General features: G+C 30.1%; 1 protein-coding gene across 5 annotated transcripts in view; it reads right to left on the reverse strand.

Moving 5' to 3' along the window:
* The window catches only part of LOC107454760 (ankyrin repeat domain containing protein 6 diego), a 123,222-nt gene that overhangs the window by 55,705 nt on the left and 47,956 nt on the right, over nt 1–19,561 (reverse strand). For 4 of the 5 annotated variants that reach the window (XM_043040551.2, XM_043040552.2, XM_043040553.2 and 1 more), the window contains one exon: nt 3,290–3,343. The exons of the other annotated variant lie outside the window; for it this stretch is intronic. The gene's annotated coding sequence lies outside the window, so the exon portion shown is untranslated. The remainder of the gene's footprint in view (nt 1–3,289; nt 3,344–19,561) is intronic. 5 annotated transcript variants of the gene reach the window in all.

Below are 19,561 nucleotides of genomic sequence, written 5' to 3' on the forward strand. Positions count from 1 at the left end.
GACAATTTTCTAGGGGAGTTAGGGCACATCTTCTGCATTAAGGCAGTTTCGGACATAATAACTCAGGCCAGAAAATGTCGTCGCACGCCACTGGGTCTCTTCCTTATTATAAACTGTTTCTTCGCGCGCTTTTGAGCAGTTCATATTAGGGAAGAGCCACTAGCCGCGTACGACGATATTTTCAGGCAAGAGTTCCAATGCAGTTTGAATCCCGAAAATGTGCCCTAAGTGGCAACATTTGTTTGTCGCAACGTTTACGTGACCACCTGTTATATATAACGTTTTAAAACTTATAGATTTAGACAAAAACTAGACAAAAAAAATGAAACTTTTAAGAAAATCTGCAGTATTAGAAGCAATACAAATTTCAGATTTGAAATTCTCATACATAAATCAAGCAAAATCAAGTAATTGTATAAATGTGACAAAAAAATATTTTCCAGTGTAATTTTAAAAAAAATTACATCGAAAGAATATTGACGATTTTAAAAAAATTGTTTAGATTATTAAACAAAATTAAAAAACTCCGTTTAGTAAAAATGAAGTAGGCTATAAAGTTTCTTAAATTTATGTTAACAGGAAAAATTTGTATTTTGTTTGTTCTTATTTTTGCTTTTTGTTTTTATTTGAACCATAAATTGTATTTTTGCTTAAAATATGCTAGAGAATTAAGATATCCAAGTCTACTATAACGTCTTTAGTTTGGATATGATCAAGTATATTACTATGTATTTAAAATGAAGTAAGGAGGTATACAGAAATGTATCCAAAAAGTATGTATAAATTATACCCGTATTAGTTTTGAATAAAAAATATATATAGCAACTTTCTTTTTAAAGCAGGTGTTTATACATTTCTGTAATAAAAGAAACTTCCAGGTGGTAATAGCAAAAATATTCATATTTGACATTATCGATTGAATTATACCCAATTATACTTTTTTTTAGCATTTTTTTTGTTTTCTTTATTTTTTCAGAATAAAAAAAGTTCGAGATTCAGTATTGAATTCCTTTTTTGATCATATTTGTTTTTGTCCATGGTTTTTTTGCCTTAAGTTAAATATGTTATTTTGAGTAAGAAGTGTTTTCCCTATATATCGAATATCTATGTAAGAATTTAGAAAAATATGCATCGGTTTATTTTCTCGTTAAACTTTTTATGAGTTCACTTCAGAAAAACTCAGGTAACTTTTGAAATAAATATTAATAATTTTAGTCTTTCTCTTATTCTTCTTTTACAGTAAATAAGGAAAAAGTACTCCTGACTAATAACAGAAAGGGGTCGCGATAGCTTTCTTCTCATTCACTATAATCTAATGAATGGTTATTATCAAACACAGTTCTTTCTAAACCATCAATACTGTATGACGGGATGGTACCGAGGTTAGTGTGTTAACTTGTGGAGCACGTTGCTCAGTTTCAAATCTTAGTAAGGACTGCGTTGCACTAAAGACAGTTTTATTTTCTCAGTTATATTGAATCCGCAGGAAAAGTACTGACATCTTGATTTCCGGTATTTTATACCGTAATATTAAAAATTATCTTGATAGAACTACAAATTGAGTAAAAAAAAATCGAGTTCGAATGCCAGCTTTAAAGAATTATTACTGTATTGTATTTAATAACCTGCATTGCACAACCGACCCGATTCTGAGTTTACGACTAAAATATTTATCTCCATAGACTTGTAATTTTAAATTGAATTCAGGAGACAAGGGAACTCCGCAATCAAGCAACGAGAGAAACTAGCGTTCATGAGGATTTTTTTGATGGAACTAACCCGTATTTGCGTTACATGGAGAGGAAAACCACAAAAACCTCCCACGGTTAGGCTGACGGTTATGGGAATCTAACCCATGATCCGTCAACCACTGAGAATATTTTACTTCAGCAGTGTGATCAGTGCGAGCCGAGTGCGGACTTCTTATCTACCAGCCATCACTGGGATTCGAACCCGGTTTACCTCATTGGTAGGCGAGCACTCTATTCCTTGAGTCACCAATACTCCAAGATTACCTTTTACTTAACTTTAATATACCAATAGAGGTGAAACTGAATTCGCCATGATGAAAAAAGTTCCGACCGTGATATAGATTCTTAGCAGTCAATTCATTCACATTCAAATGATTTCCTTGTACTAGAATTTTGTGCTTTTCTTTTCATTTTTCATTGTAAGCATATTATTATAGATGTTAGCGAGACATTGTTACTAATTATGAAAAAATTTAAAATTTATAAGGCATGAATAATGACAGCGATTTGTTACTTTCTGTCCGATGCTATTGCTATGTTAGGTTAAAGTTATTTGTCAAATGACTGTTATATTAGCTTAATATTTGGAATTTCTTTTTGAATCAATTCTAGATTTTTCTCTTCGCTTCTATTTTACAGGTTAGTGATAAACGTTTCAACGACTCAATTTTTTTAGTTTGGACATCAAAAACTGAGCAGCGAAATTTGACTTTCATCCGACGTATATCTCTCGAACTCGGACTCTACACCCTTGTGCAAATTAATTGAAACAAACTTTTTTTTCCGTGCTTTTTATAGAAGATTTTTGGGGTTGTTTCGGTTACAATGGGGTTGGACCTTTGCAGCCTATTGACGGTATGATGCGTTCTGAGCAGTACATTACTATTCTGGGTAAAAAAGTTGTTCCAGAGTTGAAGAAACAATACCCTGATGGAACAGGGATTTTTCAACAGGATTTAGCTCCTTGCCATACGTCCAAAATTGTCAAGAAATTCATGTCTGAGAATCAAATTGAGACATTGGAATGGCCAGGGAACTCTCCGGATATCAACCCAATTGAGAATCTCTGGGCCATATGCAAGAATCGCCTATTAAATATGGACTGCACAACTATGGAGAAGCTAATCACGGCGTTAATTCATGTGTTGTACAAGGACACAAATATTATAAATGATTGTAAAAAATTAGTGGAATCCATGCCGAATCGTGTCCAAATGTTAATAAAGTGTCGTGGAGATCATATTATGTACTAAAAATTTTGGAGTTTGTATAGATTTAAATAAAATAGCATTTTCTCTTAGTTTTCTGAATTTATTGAGTTTGTTTCAATTAATTTGCACAAGGGTGTAAGTATTGTAAATCGGGTTTCGACTCTTCGATTGGGCTCAGACATCAAAAGTGAGTCCAAACTCTTCTCTAATATCGATATCAACACATCAATACTCATACGTATCCATAACGTTTAAAGCCTTCAGAGGTTTAAGAGACAAAGGTTCATTAAGAGGTTATAATTTTATGGATCACAAAATTGAACTTACTTCACTATTCGAAAGTTAAGTCAAAAGATATCCATGTGCATTCAAATGATAAATCTAAAATATAAAAATAATACATACTTAAAATACATGAGTAATATACCGAAAAAAATTATAAAGCATTGTAAATGAACGATAAAATTTGTATTTGAAATGAGTCAATGTTTTGTAACAAATACAGCTTTCGAGTTGCATATGCTATTTTAATCAATAGTTTTCAAAAGAAATGTCGTTTAAAGGGCATAAAAAAATCATATGAATCATAAATAAAGAGGTTAAAAATGAAGGCAATACGATAAACCAGCATCATCATTCTATTTTTATAACCGCTGTTGAACAGCCGTTTTGAGTTTACGACTACCAATGTTCTACTCCGAAGCCTTGTCATTTTGAACCCTAATTTAAAAGACGAGGGAACTCCTGGATCAAGTATTGGGATAAATTTGTTTTCGAGGAGTACTTGATGGAAATAATCCGCACTTGCGTTATATGAAGGAAAACCTCCCTCTGTTAGCTTGACGGGTGGTCGATACGAACCGGGTGCTGAATTCGTAACGACCAGCCATCGCTGGGATTCGCACCAGGTTAATCTCACAGGGATGCGAGAACTCTACCTCCCTGAGCCACCATGTCTCAAGTATCATCATTGGTACAGAATGCAGAATTCTACAAAGATTTTATTTATTTTCTGTGAAAACGCAATTTCTGAAGTTAAAATCTGGTAATTAAATCTGCCATATTATATTCTCAAAAGTTTCATGCTTATTGTTTGCTAAAGAAAATTAGAAAAAAAAATATTATTCGTACTTGGCATCTTTTTATGATTCTTATACTTTTCACAAAAAAAAAAATTCGATTAATATAACTCTAAAGTACACAAAAATTATGACTTTTAATCCCAACTGCAGTATTCTTCTAAGAATATGTTGTTCTCATATTTTAACATTAAAAAAAAACTGAGTAATTATTTTCTCATTTGTTGTATTATATATCACGTAAATCTTATCAGATAATCCCAAAAACAACTGACGCAAAAAGCATATTTGAAAATAGATAAGAGTTTTTGCTGCTTCATCGTTGAAGTGGAAGAGCACCCAAAACAAGATGATCCTCATCACAACAAAAACACATGAACGATGGCAACTTTTTTTAAAACAAAGAATTATTTTGCTTTTTAACATTATTTTTAAGTTTTCATAATTCACACTCGAAACATATCCTCCCCTTTCAAATATTAAGTAATTTTCATATTTTAATGTAAATACATTTAGTTAATATTAATGACACGATATTATAGTTAATACAATATTATTAATATAATAATAAAATTTATAATATTAAAATACTTATTGTTATAATAACATATTTGCCAAATTCCGGATAAGAGATATTCGGATAACCGAGTTATATTTCAAAAATCCTTCTCTCCAATTTAAAAAAAGCACAGACAGTTTCCATTAACCTCTCAGTTCGCAAAACTACTTCATTTTTAAGAAGGTATCTACTTTTTACTCTTTCTATTTACCATTAAGTAACAACATTGAAAAGAAAACCCAATTACATTGTTGTTTTTCATCCTTTAGTCATTTTGGCGATTTTTTTAACCTTCGATTTGCTTTCTAAATGGCTCTAGTAACAACTCCTTAATGACTCCTTTTGTTCGCCATTTGTGTTCGGCGATTAAAATCGCCTGTCAAAAGTGTTAGTGTTTTAATCAAGGGGCAGACTTTTGTTCCACAATGCAAAAGAAAGAAAGAAAAAAGAACAACTTTAAATGAAAGAAAAAGTGAATTAGGATCACTTTCTCTCACTACAAAAAAAAGTCATAATACATTTCAATCTTTAGGCCTTGCCTCAGGCTAGGCTACAATCACAGCGGCGTTCTTTGAGTTTAACTTGCAATTGGGGTAGATGTTCTCTTGCAAATTACAATGCGAATATTAATGACACTCTTTATAATTTTAGGTGTACAGATTAGTTCCATGAGTTTTCTAATATTCTTAAAAGTTTCTTCACCCTCCTTTTGGAATTACGTAGAAAATTGAGAGTAGGAAGAAGAAGAAAAATGTTGGAAACGATGGAATGTTCTTGCTTCTGTGGAACAAATTTTTCACGTTTATCGTTTGCTAATCTGCGACAAGATGAAGTAACGACAAACTAAGGATATCTTGGGGGAAATTTGTGCAACGAAGAAACTACGATGTCATGAACAGATAGTTACGTACTAAGAATACTTTTTTTTTAAAGATTCATAATGATTTAAAAAAAAGTGCTATCTCTTCTGGCGCACAGATTGTATTAGATAATCTCTCAAAGTAAGCATTAAATAAAGATTTGTTGACAGTTTTATATCAAGTTTTTCATTCGAATTAACTATTTGTAGAGACTGATATCGGTTTTAGAATAAAACAAAATATTTTTATATTTTAATTTTTATAAGAAATATTTAAATTATTAATCATTTTTTTTTCTTCCAAATCGGTTGCTTTGACTTAGGTCGTACATACTTTTTGTATTCCTCATAACTTTCGTCTTCTTGATTGGCTAACTAGTTTGTCATGTGACTATTTTATTATTTCTTTTATTGCTCAAATACGAGTTAAGAATCTAATGTATAACCTTTTTAAATACAATCATAATGTATTAATCTTTTTAAATACAAAAGCTAAATTTTGTAATAATGTGAGAAACACCTTAATTGGTACCACATTTGTTACTTAATTAAATGAATGAAAACTTTGTCGCGTGGAGACAGCGAATTAAAACATCACCGCAAGGCTGGATTGTAACATAACTTTTGCTTGCAATTGAGATTTTACTACTATTTCCTTATCACTTGGCAGAGTCATTTCAGTTCTTATAATTAAGGTGTAAATGTATTTTTGGGGTTTTTAACTTATACAATGGCATTTAAGCGATGCTTTGTTATGAGCCTGCATATGTGTGTAACAATAAATAATTAAGCTTCTTGTTTATCCACGGGAAATGCTACCAATGAAATAACTGAATTACTAAAATGTGACCGATCCTGTTTAAATTGTATCATTATTTCGGTCAGAAATCATGCTATTTGTTGAAGCGATAATGACTATTAAAATTAGTAAATAGTACTTTAAGTGCAAATGTTTTTATTTTTCAAGTCCAGAAAAACATCTTATTTTACCCCAGTGATATTTTGTCTCCCAATATTTTTTCGAAGCGAGAGTCTGTCACACGGTATTTTGTCCAAGTAAAGATTCTGCCTCGTGATATTTTGTCCTTTTAAGATTCTGTCTCACGATAATTTATAAGCATAAGATCTTCTTTCACGATATTTTGCGTAAATAAAGTTTTTATCTTAAAATATCTTGCCCAAGCCATATTAAAATTTTTGCATCATGATTTGTAACACGATATTTCTGTCAGATCCTCTATTCTTTTTCTTATGTACTTTTTGATAATATTTTTTTTAATCTTACTTAAAAAGTAAATCAACGAAACGATGTTTTAAAATGATACATAGTACACATATAATTGAATCTTTTTGTGGAATAATCGCGACGTAAGGAAATACATTCTTATGGCACCACCCAATTCCGCAGTTAATCGGTAATTCACTCTATATTATACATTTCAATTCGTCCTGTTCTACATATACTCGGATCAAAATATCATTGATATCGGTGCTTTTACCTATTTGCACAATCAAAGACGGATGCATTCTGCTTTTAGCATAAAAGTTTATGAACGCAGATNCGTTCTTTTTTCATTTCAAAAAAAATAAAAAGGTTTATTTTTAGAACGCAAAAAAAATATATTTGCCCTATTTATAATAAATTCTAGTAAAAAAGAAAATGAAATGTGAAAAAAAGTAAATAAAGATAAGAAATTCGACCTGAATTCCAAGACGCATCTCTTTAAACGTCTACGCTATATTCTCCCTCTATAGATGTATCAAATAAAACAATCACGCGATAACGCTGCTGTTATTAACATCAAACTGAAACCCACGCCAAAAATTGCTTCGAAAAATTCCTGCAAGGGTTAAAAAGATAAAAACAAAATTACCTGCTGATGTTCGAAGGATATTTAATTAGCCGTCATCTATCAATAGAGGCGGTTGACGGTAATTTTCAAGCGGCTGATTTCTGTCGGACATTCAGCAGCAGTAGGCCCACCCCGATGCATTTTCAAGGCTAGTTAATGCCAAAAAAAAATAATTATAAACGGCCTCAGCCAAAACTCTTTACTAAAAAAATTCTGTGTACGTGTTGTAGAGCTCATTATATCGACAAGCGAAAAAATTCATTAAATCGAGGTATTGTTCAAAGAAGAGTAGTGTTTACAAAAGTAATGATTGTTCTGGTTGATGATTATGTCATCAGCTGTCAAAACTGTGAAAGACGTATTTAACAGACAAAAATTCTGTTTATAAAAAATGTTTAAAGAAAATATTGTAAGATCTTAGATTTTTTTTTTTCTGGTGGAAAGGGAGATAAAAGATAATTATTTCAATGGCAATGACCCAATGTCTATGGAATGATAAATAAAATGATAAGGTATGCTCATTTTACAAGTGTTTGACATAGTCTAAAGACTATGACTTGCAACTTTTTTGATTGTAGAAAAAAAAATCCAAAACAAAGTTAAGAACTATGATAAATAGTTATGCAGAAGGAATTTTTAGCCTCACCACAAAAAACTTGGAATAAAAAATTAGTTACAGGGTTGATTACATTTAACTATGCAATGAAATGGTTTGTGTTCTGTTTGGTCTGCCCAATCATTTGAATATTGCTTTCAAGCTTCATTGTTCAAACCAATCTTATTTTACCTCATTTCTTTTTAAGGACAAGATTGACTCATCATTAATTCTCTATTAGCTGGCACAACACGCTTCTGTTATGTATTAATTTTTTATAAACAAAAAAAAAACAAAAAAATCGAGACATCACAAACCAGTAAATTGAATTGTTAAAACTATTTTTATTATATTTTTAATGTTTAATCTGTTGTACAATTGGCTGGTGGCTGGGTCGCGTGTAAACGATTTTCCCCAACAGGCAGTAAATAGCTGAGTAAGGGTGATGTAATGGTTTGAGAGCCAATCAGAGATTGCCAGAGGGCGCTGTTTTCTCCCCCCGTTTTTCGAATTCTCGACGCGGAGCGTGTTAGCCAGTATCGTAATTTTTTTCTTAAAAGTAGCACGTTTTTTTTTTATAGGTAGTTTTAGGGCTACTAGGCCCTGGATCCAGGGACCGGATGACCGATAAGTATTTTTAATGTAAAATTAGCGTATTAAATTAGTAATTTATATCAATTAACAATGTCGAACGCCTCTAATTAATAATGTCGAAAAGTATTATAATGTTAAAATTAACTTAAAATAGATACGTAAAAATCGGATTACGCCGATATTTTAAACCACGTGCGAAAAACCTTTTTTTAAACCCAGCCTAATTTTTATAAGTTGTTAAATGTGAATTATTTTCCATAATATATATTAAATTATTGTAACATTTTTAAATTTTGTTTTGTTAATTTTGTTTTGGAGATGTTGCACCAAAATTTTGAATTCCTAAGACATTCTAATTAGTGTGTTAAGAAGAATGTTTTTATATATATATTGTAACCAAGAATTATGTTTTAATACATTTTGTTTTAAAAGTAATATTTGTCTTTAATTCTGACTATGCCTCGTGCTAATTCTTGGGTAGTAATAAATTTAGTGCACGTGCAGCCTAGTGCCATGATTCTCTAAGATTATCTATAATCCCTTTTTAAATAACTAAATATTTCGTTAAATAATGCCAATTATCATTGCTAAAAATTAATTCCAGTCCAAATTGCTGTTCAGGTTAGCAGATTAATTTTGCTAACAGTTTTCGAGTCACATGGATGGCCTGCACGAGCACGTTGCAGAAATAAATACGGTATTTAAATGTTAGTTTTAAGGCATGAATATACCAATTCATTTAACATCACGTCAATTAATTTAGAATCACGTCGTAATTATTTGAATATTTTAGATACGTTATTTGATTTTTGATTTAAATTGTACACAACGCAAAAATGTAAACTATTGAATAATTATTTCAAATTCTATACGGTCTATTATATTATTTTTATTAAGGACATTATAGGTTAAAATGATCCATGAAATTAAAAATAAATTATAACCACGTTTACGAACCTAACAGTATAAATTTTTTATAAATTATACCTGAACTACTTTTGTCAATACTGAATACCAATTTTTAAGTATACCTGGTTTACAGTATAAATATTATAATAATAAATAATATAAGTTATATTTAACACGGAAAAATAAATATTAATAATTTTTAAATTTAACACTGGTGCCCTGACCAGTCGCGATAAGCTTAAATTAAAGTAAATACTACTACTAAAGTAAGTGGTTATATAACGTGTAATACTGAAAAATAAAAAAAAAATTATATATGTATGCAATATGAACTTATGCCTTGCAGTGTAAAATTTTATCATGTTATTTTCGGAATTATTTTTTATTTATTTCTGTTATGGTAATTACTATGATTTTGTATATATCAATGAAGGTTTGTAATATATGTTTTTAAAATGTTTTATTGCAAAATTGTGTTAGGTTATACTTATAGGAGTAGGTGAGCTAGGTTATTGTCATACTAAATAGGTTGATTTTTGATGATTAGTTAAATAATTTACCATTATGGATGAGTCAGGTGAAAACACGGAAATTTTAGCTGCGAGCAGTACTCCCGTTGTTATTCCTAGTGTCAGAGTAACTTCAAATTTTATTGCAGATTATTTAAATTTTATTCCAGTTGTTGAGGTGAAGAAAAAAAGTCATGACTATAACCTACGCACTCGAAGGAAAAGGTAATGTGATTTGTAATTGAATTAATTGATTTAAAATTCAGTGATGAATTAATAATGGAATTATGATTGATTAAATAATTGAGCTAATTTTGAATTAATGATGAGTTAATTGAGCTTGACGAAATTGATTTTGAGTTGATACTATAATTAATAAAGTATTACATATGAGGCTGAGAGGATGTATCGAAATTGATATTTATGAAAATTGAGGATTTAATGAGATAATTAAATTAGATAATTTAATGAGATAAAAAAAAAATAAAGATGTAGGATGAAATACGTTTGGTGTCGATGGACATAATAGTAATGCAAAACAATTAAAAGTTTTGGTAGTGTAAAGAGAGGAAGGTAAAAAATGAAAAACTGTTTTAATTTTATGTGTATGAACTCATGAGGGAGGATGCGATCAGAGATAAAAGAANGATTGAGAAAAAAAAAACTGCAAGATATTTTCTCTATTAGTCGAGGATGATTTTTAAAGAAGCAAACGAAGACCTTCGAAAGCTTTCAAGAATATTGAAAGGAAAACTATTCTATTGTTCAAAAGTGTACAATCATTCTTAATCGTTGAAATTACAGTTTATGATCTGGTTTTACATTTCCGCCTCGACCTTGGTGGAAAGTTTGTAGAGATCCCTTTTGCCCTATATGACCATACATGAAGGTATTATCTTCAGGAAAAAAATAAAAAGAAGCATTGATTGGAAATGTGAGATGTTATTTGTAGATTATTTTACGTATATATCTTCAGTCTCGGGGGAATCTATTCTATCTAATTTTTCATATTTTTTCCCCTTTTATTCCATTTTTTTTTCCTTTATCCATCTCTAATTCAACATTCATTTGTATTGAATAGAATAAAAACGTAAAATGTAGATTCTGCTTGGCGACAAAAATGTTGATGAAAGGTGTCCACTATTCTATATAATATTATTATTAAAATTATGTTGAATTAAAATAAAAATCATGTATATTTTTAACACGCTTTAAGTTAACACTCTTTTGTGTCGAATAAAAATATACAAATTAATTTCTATTTTGTAACTAGGAATTAAATAAGGTGCCATATGTTTAAAAAATTTCTTTAGTTGATAATAAACTGAAACTGTATTGGTTTTCAAAAACACTTTGCTTTTTAAATTTTTGTTGAATTACGACCTGAAAAAAAATCGAATAGTAGGAGCCAAGGTTTCTTTAAAACTTCTTGAAACCCCTTAAATGTACCTTCCATTTCAACATTACAAAATGTGACTAGAAAAATCATAAAACAACTTTGTTACTCTCTTTTTTAAAAATGCTATTCTGATTTACCACTTAATATTTATTGTAAAATACTAAAATAACTTTCCAACATAAACATATTATAAAAAATTTTAATTGTATAGTGATATTAAGCTAAGTTAACATTATATTTTATCTTACTATTGAATATTATTTTGAGACGAGGGTAAATAATGCAAAGCATATTATTACCACCTAATATCATTTTAATGTATAAAATTGAACCAATAAGAAAAACGGTAGTTACGTTTAAAATTACAGAAAAATTTCTAATTTAGCAGCCACTTAATTTTTAAAAGACAGCAAATTTTAAATTTAAAATTTAATTACAGGCCTGCCAACTCCTACGCTTTTTACAAAATATTTTTATAGAGTGATAGACATTTAAAAACAAAAACTTTAAGAATTTTTGATAATTTCGCCTACATTTTACGAAAGAGCTGGAACAAAGTAGCGTTGCATATGAACTTTAAAATCATTTTATTTGTAGCGGTGTGGAAAATAAGTTTAAATGAATAACAAATAATGCCCAAAAACATTTACTTAGTTACCACCAGAATAAAGTTTTACAAAAAGAGTCAAAAGTTGGCAGCCCTGCAAAATTATGCCTCCTTTTCTAAATATAAGGCTAGTAAAACACTTACCCTGAAATAATTAAACGTTATATCTGGAAACGTTATCTAAATTAAAATGTGACTTATTCTGTAAATTTTTTACATACGTCGGAACAGAAACTATTTTAAGTTAATTGTAAGTTTTTGAACAAAATTAATTTTTTTTCCACGAAACTACCACACATTGTTCCCAACCATTTGATATAGATCTCGATCACCCTAAGAAGCTCCCTACGCTCTAATAATAAATGTAAAAGTAAAGATAATATAAATCATAACCTGTTGAAACTCACCCCGTCATCTTTATGACAACAATTGCGCTTGTCTATCTTCCAAAGATATGCCTTGTATAACACTTACAAAGCCACAGATATTGGACAAAGGATGCAGCGAACTCAGCTGCACTTCCTGTTCCAGCTTACAGCTCTAATTTCCCGCTGTGGAGCAGTATTGGAAATGCGGCATTTGCAATTGACATCACGTAGAGAAGCAGTTAACCATCGCCGGCAAATCCGAGAATGCGTGAAGTCGAAGACAAAAACCGAGTTCGATTTCTCAGCTCCAAGCATTGATGCGAGGAAGATGCCGAAAGTGTGCACTCCGTATTTAGGTATTGCTTTTTGTTTTTAACTTCTCATTGGAATGAGACAGAACGAACATAACTGAAGAATTAAAAGACCGATAGAAGCGTGACTACTTGTAAACTATTGTTGTCATTCGAACAAATGGAACATATTGAAGAAAAGCATAATTCAACAAATGTAGCTGGCAACCTACATACGTTTCGAAGTCTATTCGATAACTATGAAATTAAGCATAACGCGGTTTGTTAAAGTAACCAAAACCTCAACTAACCAAAGCTCAGGTGACATGATGAACTTATGACTAAACGCACCCAGAACAAAAGGTGATGACCTTGCACGAGGTTTTGATTCCCATTGTATCGTTCACCTGCTCTTTAGATTTAATAGTTAGGGTCACAATTGTATGCTTCTTCAAATTATCCAAATAAGATTCACATTATTTGTCAAAATTATTATATGAAGCAAACATTAAGACAGGCTGATATAGACAAACGGAAACTCTTCTAACCAGCAATTATAATTAAATTTTATTAGCATCAATAAGGAGTTTATTCACGTAAGTGGATTTGAGGCAATAACGTTTGATTTCGTAACGTTAAACTTTTGCATATGATCCAGAAGGCAAACCCCTTGCACATTCTGAGAGACGCACTAGCACATAACTAGACATAAAATGCTGCGAATTTAAGAATTTATCTACAGAGAAATCAAGTAAGTCTATGTACGATAATGCTGAAATTTTTTTTAAATACGTAAATTGTCGCGTTTTTATTTTATCTAACAGCTAATATAACAACAAAACTATGTTTTTCTTCCATGATTTGTGCTAAAGAAAAAATTTTTCATTTAGTTTGTTCATTTACATATTTATTTCGGCTCGCGCATTTTTCAGAATATAGTGGGAAGGTATTTTTCCAGGTCTTACAGCGTCCGATCAGATGGGGTTACTGGTTGAGGTTTTAGAGAACTGTGATTGTTATCCCTTTCTACTTTTTAATTTATTTTCAATGTAAACTTATCCATATATTTGAGAAAGCAGCTTTATTAAAAACAAAAAATAGCAAAGTGTCGATGTAAACAAATCTTTGTTACATAGATGTTAAAAAGTCTATGTCTCATAGACTCAAAAGTCAATGTAACCAAATTAACAACACTGATATATAGTTGAGACAATATCAATGAAACAAAATTTGCATTAGCCAGATCAAACAACTCAAGTATCGACGTAGAGATTAGAACGTATTTACAATGTTGAAGCATAAAGTGAAGCTTACAAAATTAATCTTCCGAAAACATAGGATGTCCGGAACAGTCTGACAGCTTACGACGAAATGTTTGTACAGCGTGTTAAGTTTAAATTAACAACATAAAATTTTGATTCCTGTCTCTACTTCTTCAATCCCGAGGTTAAATCTTGTATTTCGAATCTCAATAATTCCTGATTTTATGTTGTTATTTCTCCAGTTAGAACAGACGTAATTTTCGAAGAACCTACAATTCATAAAGTAAGACTATTCCGGTAATAGGCAAATACCTCAATGAAATTAGCATACTTAAGTAATAGGCAAATACCTTTATGTTTTTACAATAACTCGGTAATAGGCAAATACCTCTATGAAATACAAATACTCCTGTAACAAACAAATACCACCATTAAGTTAGAGTATTCCAGAAATAGACAAATACCTCGATGAAATTAGACTACCACAAGATTGATCAAATACCTTCATGAAATAAGAACATCCCATATGTTGGAATATTTGTTTCATTTGAAATATTAACTGTACTAGCTATGATTTCGATTTAACTCATTTTTTACTAATTTTTCAATAAAATGAATGGATACTATTCATGATCATGGTACGAGTCAAAATTCATACACGAAACAGGAATACCGAAATATCTTAATGAAATAATAATACGTCAGGAATAGGCATTACTTCCATAAAGTGAGAATACCCTGGATAAGGTTTATTTGCTAATACGTCGTATTGATGGGCTATTGTCGACAATAACCCAAGAATAGTCAAATGTCATCCTTCATGAAATAAAGAATACCCCGAGGCAGGGTAAATACCTCCATGACGTAAAAGTAACCCCGATAGTAGACAAAATAACTAGATGAAGTAAATATATCCCAGGTATAGGCGAATGTCTCAATCCAATACAAATTTACATCGGTGAAGAAAAAAAACCTTCATAGAAGATTAAAAGTATTTAGACCCACAGAAGAGTTGATGGTCTATCATTTTAAAGCACGTATTCCAAATGGTTTTTCGACTCTTCAATCCAGCTTTAAGGATCTTCTCGCTTCGCACGTGTTTAATGAATCCAATGAAATGAAATAAATCTACAGAACATCCGAAGAAACTGCACCATCTCAGGAACCCTATTATTATAGGTCTTCAAATCATCGATCATACATTGACAGAATTACATTTTAATGAGCCTATGATGATGACCCAGTCCCGGGTAGGCTCTGTTTCAATTAATATCTTCTGCAAAGATGAAAATTTCTCAACTGGAGGCTCTTTTTCTACAGAAGAGTGTTACATGTCAAAGAAGCGGCCTTTTGATTTTTCTTCTATTCCTTTAATTGTCCCAATGGAAATAAATGTTCCTTATCTTGACGTCAACGGAAAGATTTATCGATTAGCTTTAATTTGAAGAGAAAATAAAGAAGAAATTTTCTGTGGGTATTTACATTTCTTTATTTGCTAACGGTGTTGTTTTAACCTTTAATGCAAAGTTTATTCCTGAATTGCTTCTTCTTTATTTATTATTCAAGCATTACTATAAAACTAATTAGAGAGTTTAGTGGAAAAACATGTAAAGTGGCCGCTTGGAAGCACTTTATGTTCCAGGTTTGAAAACACGTTAAGATGAGTTGCCGAAACAGAACAGGAATTTATTTTGTTAAAGGTGTTTTTAGAAACTCTCTCGCCTATGAAATTAAAAAAAAAGCCACTCTCTTAACTCGAAACATAGTTTTAATTTAAACAATATAAGCCATCTAGCTAAAAAAAAATTAATTGAACTTAAAACCGACTAAAATTTTTAAAATTCTAAAAACTTATTTATTTATTTTTATAAATCACCAACTTGTTAAGTTTTCCACATTATAAACAAATTTCGTTAAAAACAACGTTTAAAATCACAACTATTAAGATTTTATTAAAAGTTATACCGGTTTGGTGGTCACTATTGTACACCTTAATGAGTAGGATAAAAGTCAGGAATAGTAAAAACAGAGATGATTTAATCCGACAGAGTTTACGTCATACTGAAGGGGAAAAACATATAGTTAAAAAATAAAATGAGAGAAAATTAATGCTGTTGTTGTTGTTACTTTACGTCGCACTAGAGCTGCACAATGGGCTATTGGCGACGACGGTCTGGGAAACATCCCGGAGGATGATCCGAAGACATGCCATCACAATTTTGATCCTCTGCGGAAGGGATGGCACCCCCGCTTCGGTAGCCCGTTTGAATAATAGGTAAAAAATTAATGATGTCCAACTATTTGACAAATGTCTTATAGCCGTAAGGTCATCCATAATAGTTTTGGTTTTCGATTATGTAGTTATTCCTAAAATTCCAGATCAACACATGAAATATATTTATGGGTGACGATGAAGCTCTTTCAAGAACTCCACCGTTCATTCATCGCAAAATATTGCTGGACAGATAGTCATTGATTTCTCCTCACCTCATGAATATATTTTATGTGATGAGCTGGATTTTTGGGAGAGTTTCTACATCTTTAAAAAAACAACAATTCTATTGTTAATGACCTTACAGCTATACCATATCAGTCAAATATTTGGATTTTTTAACCTTCTCTCATTTTACCTTTTCACTGCTGTATATTCATCTCTTTAATATGACTGTCGGATTAAACCATCTCTTATTTTACCATTTCTGTCCTTCATTCTACTGATGAAGCATTGCGACACCGAAACGCATTTTGGAATTAATAAAACTTCAATATTTGTGATTTTAAATAGCTGTTTTGTTAAATTCTTTGTTTTTAATGAAATTTAATTTTAACACAAGGAATTACTTTACTTTATAGAGTATAGTTATTAACAGTGTTTTTCAAAGTTCTTTGTGCAAAGAAAATGAAGAAACTCACAGTTTAAGTACCTTATACTCGAGGAAAATCAATAATTTTAAACTCTACGCACCATCTTGCCATAAATAATTATCTGGACATTAGAACGCACAAATAACTTAAATATTTTAATTTTTTTTTTAAAACTTTTCTAACAATTTGTAAGTTTAGTTATTGCAAATTTTTTATAAGCTCAGATAATGCAGAGTTGGAGAAATTTAATAAATATTTAAAAAAAATTAAATTACCAACTCTTTTTCAATTTACCGAGCTGCAGCTTTTTGTCATTTTGCCGTTTCTCAACGTTTTTAAAATTTGAATTGATGGCAATGGCTAAAGATAGTCTTAACTTGACATAAAAGTCATGAATAACTGTTGCTAACTCACAGCATTTAGAAAAATAGCATATTATTAGTTATTTATGTTTCGACAGAGTTATATATATATATATATGTATATATATATATATTTATAATGGCCAATAAATTACACGAAGAAAAACTCATACCAAAATATACTGTATTTAAACCATTTATTTGGTAATTGTTCCGTTTATATGGTAACGATTTGCCGGAAATTCTGATTTTCAAAATTATAGTTCTTATTGTCACACATTTAGTCAATACAAAACTGAAAAGTGAATTTCAACAAAAAAAATTTTTTATGCTATGTTCTGAAATATCTTGATACAATTACTAAATTTTATTAAATTTTCCAAATTTTTTNTATAATAAATAAATACAAAGAGAAGAAAAAAAACGAAGAAAATTAAGAAAAACAATAAGTTTAATTTAAGCTGCAAGAAAATAGAATTCATAAAAAAAGTTCAAAATCTAGAGAAAACATGGAGAAAATTACAGAACAATGAAAAAGGGGGAGAAAAAAAAATAATTAAAAAAAAATCCTAGCTCGTTGAAAAGAATTGGCTCGACTTTATAACCGATAAAAGACTTAAATATTTAAAAATTTATTAAATGATAATTAATATTTAATAATTAATAATTTAATAATTAAACTTTATTACGACGTCATTTAATAATGAAACTTTATTAAATGACGCCGATATGACGAGATTTTTGCTCTTAGATAAAAATCATTAGAACCAATGTGTCATTTCCAATGCACATTTTAATGAGTCCAAAAAATATAACTCACAGCACTAACTTTCAAAGTAACTTTTCAAACATTATAAAAACTAAATCACATTGCATTTCCAAAAATCTGCGGATTTCCTTCATATTGACATTTTGACTTATTATTAACTCAGAGGACGTTAGTTAAAAACATAGCAACCAAACTCTGCCAATCGAAATTTCGGTCAATCATCGAGAAATATTAATGTATTTTTTTAACAAATCAGTGATATATAAGATTCTGACAAGCATATTATTTAAAACATTAACAAATTTGATACTGATATTTCTCTTAATAAAAACAAATTAGAATTTAAATGGTTTTATTACCAATTGTTTCTCTTTTCTGGGTAAGAGGCAGTCCCGGTTTCGGAAGCAATTAAATTTTCTTATTTGTAAATAACGAGGCTGAACCCACAGATCCACTTAGCTTAAATGGACACCATGTATATATGCTATACTTTTTACAAAGAAAAAAAAACTGCCTTAATATATGCCTTTCGATTTCCTCAATCATTATCAATGAAGTTTATTCAAATTACATTTATGGAGAAAAACAACGAATCCAATTCCATAATGATTGATATATCATAGAGGAAAACAAACACTATCATTTTGAACCGCATTTGAAATTAGCCATATTATATTACCTATAATTAACCTATTACTTTATAACCTTCGACTAACAACCTGATCAATTATTCTTTTTTTCTGTATTCATATCAACCAGTATTCGATTACTCGACTACTTACTTATTTGGATTGTAAATCTTATTTAAAACGAGTCGAAACTAATAATCGTGTACATCGAACACTTTAACGGAACAATCACTCAGGTGGCGTATCAAGCAGTTCTGGAGAAAACAAAATGGCGATTGTGACATTTTATGAAATTGCTGATAGTCAGTCTATCAGTGATAGAATAATCCTGTTGTAGGAGCATTATTATTATTTTTTTTTCTTTAATCTTTGAAAAATAATTAACGTTTTCACATATGACCTATTTTTACGTAATAGATCATTTTCGCTGTGATGAATGGTTACACCGAGCCTTCCATTATTGGAAGTTATTAAAAACAATGTTTAATTTGATAACTTGAGACAGCAAATGAGCTCGAAGACAGTTTTTGTTTTAAGTAAAAGTAATAATTACTGACAGTAATATGATTGCTTTTCAGATTGGACTGACAGTAATAGGATAGAGTAAAATTCTAGATATTATTGAAAAGTGGTACAATTTGAAATCTTTAACAATATTTCCATTTATGAGTGATTTTTTTGTCTAAAAGAAAAAGAAGTGCTCTTTTTCAATTATTTTTAATAAATCAAAAAGCATTTTTACGATATTCCACATGTTTCGAACTTAATTTAAATTTAAATGAAGTAGATTATTTGAAATAGCCTTAATTACAGATAATATTAGACTACGATTTTTTTGAGAAATTTAAAGAGGGCTTTAAAAATGCTGACAATATTAATATGAAGATGCGGCAATTTTTTTATTACCGATTTTAAAATCAAATAACCTTATATTCTTTTAATTTTATTTCTGGAATTTTTAAATTAATTTTAACCCTCAGCAAGTTTGATAAAATTAAATCTAGATATAATTGCATGATAAACGTACGAAGATGTGTGTGTGCGTGTTAGTTTTTTTCCTTCAACTAATTGTATTAGGATAATTAGCAATA

Source organism: Parasteatoda tepidariorum, chromosome 3, assembly GCF_043381705.1.
Source record: "Parasteatoda tepidariorum isolate YZ-2023 chromosome 3, CAS_Ptep_4.0, whole genome shotgun sequence".
Classification (NCBI taxonomy): domain Eukaryota; kingdom Metazoa; phylum Arthropoda; class Arachnida; order Araneae; family Theridiidae; genus Parasteatoda; species Parasteatoda tepidariorum.